The following is an 8,967-nucleotide window of genomic DNA, read 5'->3' as shown; positions in this document are numbered from 1 at the left end:
TCTACTTTGATTTTTAACTCCAATTCTAATTACTTTATGTCTAATTCTTGATAATATTTAAAATAATTGAGGGTATTTTAGTAAATTTCTTAGTTACAGTACACTACGATAGACATGATAAAGTAAATAATTATGATAGAAACTATGTGTGTTGTGAATCGTAGCTAGGGGTGGCATGTGGGCCGGGCCCGGTCCTAAGTGGTCCGGTCCTAAGCCGTCCGGGGCTTCGCGGGCTTCTTGTTGGAACCGGTCCGGGACCGGGACCACGAACTAACGGTCCCGTGTTAAGTGGGCCGGTCCCGGGCCTAAGCGGGCCCAAGTGGGCCCAACGGATACTTTCTATTTTTTAAATTATTTTTATACAAGTTAGAGAAAAAAATGGTAATAAAAATATCTAAGGCAATTCCTAGTAAATTATATTATAGAATTGTCACCTAAATTTTTTAATTCAAATTTAAAGACAAAAATATTGTAAAGAGATATTCAAAGCAATGCGTTATAATATATATACTATACTATACTATATATACATCTTAAGATATATAAGCTATATTCGATTTACTATATATATATCTTAAGATTTATACATTAATATTCTATTTATATACTATATATACATCTTAATATATATATATATATATATATATATATATATATATATATTATCGAATATGGCTTAACTCTCTCTCTCTTTCTCTCTCTCTCTCTCTCTCTCTATATATATATATATATATATATATATATATATATATATATATATTATCGAATATGGCTCTATATATCTCTCTTTCTCTCTCTCTCTCTCTCTCTCTCTCTATATATATATATATATATATATATATATATATATATATATATATATATATATATATATCTTAAGATATTAAGATGTATATATAGTATATCGTAAGATGTATACTATTGAATATGGCTTATATACTATGTATATATAGTATAGTATATATATAAAGTTTCTAAAAATCTATAGTACATATTAGTCATTTATATTGTTAGTCTAGTTCTTTGCTATTATAATAATCTAATTCTTTGTTTTTATATACTAGTTTGATTGGTAATTAAATTATTCATCACTATTTGATTCAATTATCATCAATACATCTTGGTAAATGATAGATTTCTCAAAGAGCAATTGGTTTGATAGTGTTACGTTGAAAATGTACTCGCCGGAATATGTGTTTGGTAGTGTATGTCTCATATTTCGATAAATAACCGAAAAACCGATAAAAACCAAATCGATAAAAAACCGACTTACTTGAATATGAAGAAACCAAACACATATTTCTAATATTTGAAGAACCAACTTGCTTGGTTTGGTTTCTTTTTTGGAAAAAACCGATCCAAACCGAACCATGAACACCCTAATCACAATACAACTAAAAAGAAATTGAAAAAGGATTATGTAACAAAAGGAGAAAAATAACCCGAAGAGAGTTAAAAGGAAGAAAAAAATGTGAAAACTTCTAATTCCAAAATCCCAATAGTCACATTTGGCATTTTTGGGGTGTAATTCACATAAAACATACTTTAATATCATTAATAAGATAGCATTACAATTGTAGAAATGATACCAGATAGCCACTATAAAGAATTGTTATTTAGGAATTAGTCAGTACGTCCTGAATTTCAGTTTTTTAATTCAATTTTTAGGACATATCCTGAATTGGTCTGAAGTTAAGATTACTAAGTATTGGTTAGTGTCCCTGAGAATGGTTATCTGTGTACCTGCCCGGTTACAATTACTTGGCTATTAGTATTATAATTCTCAAACTTGAGCAGCATCTTGCCAAGGTTAAATTGAACTAAAAAAGAAAAGTTACATTAGAAATTCCATTGGCCTCTTCATTCCAAGGTAGATTGAGGGTCAATTTTCCATCTTCAGAAGACCATTCAAACTCAATTTCAGCACCATTCAAGTAACACTTGATAGGCAACACATTTGAGTAAGCTAAGAAATTCCCACCACCTTTAACTTCAGCTTTTGCACTTGCATTTTCACCATCACCAGCAAATTTACTGTATTGAAGTCCTTGTATGGCTCCTCCGCTGTTGAACATGTTGGTGAGTCCAATTGGAGCAAATTTAGCAATAGGACTGAGCTGTTTGATAGGTATAAAGCTAAATATTTCAAAAAAAGATGGTTTTATGGTCATTGGAATTGTGTCTGAGGTAGGCTTTGTCAAGAATAATTTCGCAGTTTGGTTAAGATACACAGCATACTCCTCTGCTTCACCCATTTGAGATGCTTCTTTCAGTTGGTCCCATTCAATGTCATTTACATGGACTGACCCTGTCATTGGCTTGTAGCACTGCGAGTATCCCTTGATTCTTCTCTCCTTCGGATCCCACCCTGCTCCTTGGCAATTGAATGTAACAAGAAAACAACGCCGTAAATAGAGGTCGTAAGTAGGCGGGTTAGGTCAAATTTTAGCGAGTCAAGATAGGTCAGAATTAATAAACAGGTCAATGACTCGACTCGCCAAAGTTTACTTGGGTCAAGATAGAACAAATGTCTGGTCATAACCTAACCCGCCCAACATGTTTAATCTTCCTCCCTTTTATATTTTGTTTTTTGGAATAAAAAAGTGAAATGTAATGCATTTTTCTTAAATTATTAGCTTATATTCATCCAAATTTACATAATGTTCAATTTCCAAATTTGATTTTATATGTTTGGGTTGTATTTTGACCCACAGAATTAGATAATATGATCGGTTTAGAATCAATAGTTTGATGGATCATTTCAAGTTCAACTTGTTGAATCAAGTCAACAAACATATTATAACCAACCCATTTAAACTTTGTGGATTAGTTGAAGTGAGATGATTTTTCTACCTCTACTTGAAAATGATGATACAAATTGGCATGCTAAATCAAATTCAAAATTTTAATAACAATTGCTTGTTTGCATACCTTGTTGAAGTTCCAAATCTTGAGTATGGTTTTGCCATCAAAGAGTGGATTCTTGAAGATGCAGTCTCTAGTTGGAAGTGCAAAATATTGGCACTTTGGAATTGTACCATCAGGGAAAACTAGCTTCTTTAAAAGATCAAAATCATGGCCACCTAAGGAATCACTCACATAAACAGGTCCCCCACATATAGCCCTGGATCCAGCATGAAATTTAGCACAAATATGATCAGATTGAAACATATCCCAATCTGGTTGTATAATCTGACCCATCCACATACTGTTATAAGCACAATGAATCATATGCACCCCCTGTAACCATTTGGATCTTGAAACCAGAAATCATCCCCTGTAATAGTTTTTATTAACAACCACTAGTATTAGCTTACATATGTTCTGTTAAATTTACACTATGAAAAGGATAGTAAGAAAATCTTACCAACTCTTCCCATTGAAATTTGCTTTGTTCCTAGGAAGAAAAAGTCATTACATTGTTGCATGCTGGATATGAGTCCAGTCCCATTGAAATTCTATGCTACTGATTTTGATAGCCCGTTGTAATATTTCTTCGCGAGCTCAACTCGACCACCATATTCCTCACTGATATATTCAAGTGTCTGCATGAAAACTTACCAGTTAAAAATTGCTTGTAAAATAAAATGAAGGCAATAAACCACTTGCTAAAAAACTAAATTGTAACTGCAGAGTATTGGAAGAACATACATGAATAACATCGACTTTAACGCCTGTAATTCTCACATTAGAAAGGTAAGAATGCATTGAATCATAAAAATCATCAGCTTGATCAGGATGAACTAGTCCAATGCCATCTTCCACTATTTTGACCACTGCAAGATCATCCATCGTTCCGTCAAGCCCTGGAGAAAGTTTACAAGGGATTATCTTGGAATTCAGGTGCGCGGTTCCAGGCCATACACCACCCCAAGCACCACATAATGCGTGCCACACGTAAATATCATCTAGGCCTTTGAAATGTGTTCTCAAATCCTTAGTAAACGCTTTCATCCCCTTGTCCTCCGACTTACAAAAGCTGCTTCCACAGCCTTGGTTGTTATATCGCAATCCATCACCATCTTGCCCGCGTACAATTCATAACCGGTGCCCACCAAACATCTCATTCAGTTCTTTCTTCACTTTCTCAATCATTGTATCGAACTCTGACAAGTCAGTAAGTTCTGATTGAGTCGCCTTGTCACGAGCCTTTTCAGCATGCTCAATCTCAATTGCCTTTGAAATTAACATCTTTGGTTTCTAGGGATCAAAAAGTGGAGGATTAGGCCCCAATAAAGATCCAGCCTTGTACTTTCTGAATTTTTCACCTTCATCTAGCCTGTGGAGCCTAGCAGTCATTTGGGTCCCACCTAGAACCAAATTTTTTGCATCTTCATTTGAATCTTGATCATCAAAATTAATACTTTGCCAACCATCATCAATAATAAGAAACCTAGGAGAAAATAGAGTACTAAATAGATAAACATATTTACAGCGGAGTCTCATATAGATAAGCTTTTTCAGGAAGCTTATTTACAACGGAATACTAAATGAACATCCATAATATAATATATTTATAACACTCCCCATTGGATGTTCATTTAAAAGATAATGTGACTCATTAAAACCTTACGAGGAAAAACCCCGTGAGAAAAAAATCCTAGTGAAAGAAAAAAAGTACACATATTTAGTAATACGCATAACTAGTTGTCTCATTAAAAACCTTATAAGGAAAACCCTGTGGGAAAAATCTTAATAAGGAAAAAAGAGTATAGCGTGTATTTTACTCCCCCTGATAAAAATCTTATTTCAAATATTTGAGTCTCCGCATTCCAATCTTGTAAACCATCTTCTCAAAAGTTGAAGTTGGCAAAGATTTAGTGAATAAATCTGCCAGATTGTTACTTGAACGGATTTGTTATACATCAATGTCACCATTTTTCTGACGATCATGTGTGTAGAATAATTTTGGTGAAATATATTTCGTTCTATCTCCTTTTATAAATCCTCCATTTATGCAAGCAGCATTGTCTTCGTATAAAATTGTAGATCTTTTATCACATTCCAAACCACATTTTCCTTGAATAAAATGAATCATTGATCTCAACCATACATATTCCCTATTTGCCTTATGAATAGCTATTATCTCAGCATGATTTGAAGAAGTGATAACAATAGATTGCTTTGTGGAGCGCCATGATATGATAGTATCTCCACATGTAAACACGTACCCGGTTTGAGATCGAGCTTTATGTGGATCAGATAAATAACATGCATCTGTATAACCAACAAGATCTGCACTACCTTTGTTAGAATAAAATAAACTCATATCAAGTATTCCCTTTAAATATCGCAATATATGTTTAATCCCGTTCAAATGTCTCTGTGTAGGAGAAGAGCTATATCTTGCTAGTAAATTAATAAAAATACTATGTCAGGCCTTGTAGCATTAGCAAGATACATAAGTACACCAATTTCACTAAGATAAGGTATTTCGGGACTAAGGAGTTCCTCATCCTCTTTTGGAGGTCGGAACAAATCCTTATTCACTTCAAGTGATCGAACAACCATTGGTGTACTCAATGGGTGCGCTTTATCCATGTAAAAGCGTTTTAAGACCCTTTCTGTATAGGCAGATTGATGGATAAAGATCCCGTCTGCTAAATGTTCAATTTGCAGACCAAGACAAAGTTTTATCTTTCCAAGATCTTTCATCTCAAATTTTTTTTTAAGATATTCAATTGCCTTTTGGAGCTCTTCTAGAGTTCCAATAAGATTTATGTCATCAACATAAACAGCAAGTATAACAAATTCTAATGCCATTTTCTTTATAAAAATATATGGACAAATAACATCATTTATGTAACCCTCTTTCAGCAAATATCACTAAGGCGATTATATCACATACGCCCAGATTGCTTTAAACCGTTGATAAGTGGGAATTTTGACTACTTATTAGCACCTTTTTACTTTCGTTTTAGTCCAAAAGTATTTAACTGCGTTCCCGAAAACTGATAAAATATGCTTAATTGCAGGAATAGTGAAAAATGAGCTCCCAAGATGAAATCCAACTCAAGAACACAAACAGGCATAAAGCTTAGAAATGCGGATCACAGATTGTGAAGAAACTCCTATCAGAGACAAATGCAAAGTGCGGTCCGCCCATGACATGTGCGGCTGCAGAACCTGGACAAAAGCAAAAGTTCAGAGAACTTGCATCTCAAGTTCAAGAGAAGTGCGGACCGCACAATTATTGTGCGGCTGCAGAAGAACAGCTACGCGGCCGCAGTCACATTTGTGCGGTCCGCAGAAGAGCAATGTGCGGCGACACTCAGAAATACGCGGACCGCAGAAAGAGAGAAGTGCGGCTGCAGTTTAGAATTATGCGGCCGCAGGTTTTCATTCCTGTCATGCTGAAGCAAAGTGCGGACTGCATATGGAATTGTGCGGCCGCAGAATCTCTGAAAGAGTATTTTTGTCCGAAAATTCCAGCACTGTATAAATAGAAGAGTTTCATTATTTTAGGTCAAGTTTTGACATTAGCAGCTACAGTAGACGTTTTCTTATACTCTTTTTAGTAGTTTTTTCTATTTTGAGCTTTTTGAATATTGATTTCATCATTTTAATTATCAATATAGGTTTAATTATCACTTATTCTTCTTTTTCTTCCAATTTAAGCCTGAGTAGCTCAATTTTCACTAGGGTTGTCACCCAACCCTAGTGTGTAAAATTAATGGGTGTTTGATTTATTGCTTGTTTATGGTTGGGTGTTGATTATCTACCCTAGTTCTTGATTTTATGTGAAGAATTAATGGTTGCAAACATTATTTCATGCTTATTTGACTTGGTCCCTACTTGAGAAAGAGATACTTAGTCTAGGAAAACTAGGCTAGCAAGAAATTGGGTCAATCGAGAGATCGATAAGCCCAATTAAAGGGTTGAACCTAGAGATAGTAAAACCCGACTTGAGCTCATCATCAACTATTTTGTTGAATACCCATTTGGACTTGAGAAATCCAAATTGGGCAAAATCACTCTATGACCGAGAGGTATTGAGTGGGTACTTGGGTGTTGATAGCTATAATACACCCCGACCAATAAAACAACCTTTAAAGTTTACAACCCATTAGGCTAACACCTAGGTGAAGGTCATAGCCCTAGGCCTTTCATATCATTTGAAAAACAATCAAAAACACTTTCCTAGTTTAAATTCTTAGTTTGTAATCTTTTAAATTAGACCTAGAAATAACCCAAATTTGTGGAAGTACAATTTGAGATAATTCAAGCTCATACACTATAATATATATTCCTAAGACCCATTCATAGCTCCCTGTAAAAAATCGACCCCAACTCCTTGTTGGGTATTACTATTGCATCGACCGTTTTCATATCCTCAAATAGAGGAGTGAAATTAGACGAGATCAATTTTTGGCGTCGTTGTCGGGGGGCTAAAAAATGGTGTTAGATATATATTTAGGTGTGTGTTTGGAATATCTTCTTTTCCTTCCTTGTTACTAACGTGTGAGTATTATAGGTGCAATCATGGCAAACAATGAGCTTGGAAACATAGTCGTGGGGGATGTGGACGTTGATGATGATGCAATGGATGAGGTCCCTCTTGAACCTCAAGCCAATATACGAGGTCGGCCGCCTCAAGACAATTTACCCCTTCCGCCCCCACCTCCACCACGAGCGGTACCACACCGGGTGTTGCCGAATGAAGGGTATGCAAGTGCTATAGTCCTACCCCGTATTAGGGCGGGCAACTTTCAAATAACCAATGTAATGCTCACTTTTCTCGAGCAATGAGGGTTCTTCACCGGTGCACCGGGTCAAAATGCATATAAACACTTGAAGGGGTTCGTTGATACATGTTGGGGGAGCAAACAAACAAATGTCTCTGAGGATGCTTTGAGGCTAAGGCTTTTTCCCTTCTCTCTACGGGGGAAAGCTTTAGATTGGTTGGAACATTTTCCAAATCATTCCATTCATACTTAGGATGAACTAGCAGAGAAATTTATTTCAAAGTATTTCTCTCCCGGGCACATGGCCATTCTTCGGGATGAAATTCTAACATTCAAGCAAGAGCCCAATGAACCACTACACGAGATATGGGAAAGATATAGGACAATGGTGAAAGAGTTCCCCAACAATGATATGACGGAGAACATGATTCAACAAACTTTCTATCGGGGGATCAATACCACCAACCAATGTGTAGTGAATCAACTTGCCGGAGGGAACTTCATGACTATGACTTATGCGGAGGCATGTGATTTTGGATGAGATGGCGGATACTTAATCGGCATGGCAATCTAGAGCCAATGTTCCACAAGGTGATCAAAATGTGATTCTTCTTCATAAAGAGTTACATGACCATGGGAAAGCCATAGCCGAGTTGACAACCACCGTGAACCGATTGGCAAAGGCTCAACTTTAACAAGTGCAAAACCCGAGGTAAGTTAATGCTATGAAGGGAATCAATATGATGGTAAACAAGAGAAGAACAAGAAGTCCACAAGTGCAACAAAGAGTGGAAAATTTTGTGCAAGAAGATAGTGGATTTGATCAAGTTGATTCTTACAATGATCAAGAAGAAGAGGTCTAATATGTGAACAACATTCAAGGGAAAATAAACAACTTCCAAGGTCCTAGTCAACAACAATGGAGACCTTTGAATAATCAAGGCAATTGGAATTCTAACAATCAAGGTAATTAGAGTGGAATCAATAACCAAGGGAATTGGAAAAACAATAATAACCAAGGTAATTGGGGAGGCAACAACCAAGGCGTGTGGAACAACAACCAAGGAACCCACCTCTTTATCCTTCTCATGGTCCTAGTTCCTCCAACAATAAAATGGGTCGTATTGAGAACATGTTCAAGCAAATAATGGAGAAGAATGCCGATTCTGATGCCCAACTTGCTTCACACAACACATCAATCCGAAACTTAGAAGTGCAAATGGGTCAAATCTCTCAAGCTTTAAATTCTCATCCTAAGGGGGCACTACCAAGCGATACGGTG

General features: G+C 35.9%; 1 pseudogene; it reads right to left on the bottom strand.

The window, feature by feature from the left end:
- Positions 1-1,649: 1,649 nt before the first annotated feature.
- On the bottom strand, positions 1,650-4,446 carry LOC107806255 (stachyose synthase-like; annotated as a pseudogene).
- Positions 4,447-8,967: the final 4,521 nt, after the last annotated feature.

The sequence above is a fragment of the Nicotiana tabacum genome, chromosome 19 (genome assembly GCF_000715075.1).
Source record: "Nicotiana tabacum cultivar K326 chromosome 19, ASM71507v2, whole genome shotgun sequence".
NCBI lineage: Eukaryota > Viridiplantae > Streptophyta > Magnoliopsida > Solanales > Solanaceae > Nicotiana > Nicotiana tabacum.
The sequence above is the reverse complement of the archived record's forward strand: the minus strand, read 5'-3'. Positions and strand labels throughout refer to the sequence as shown.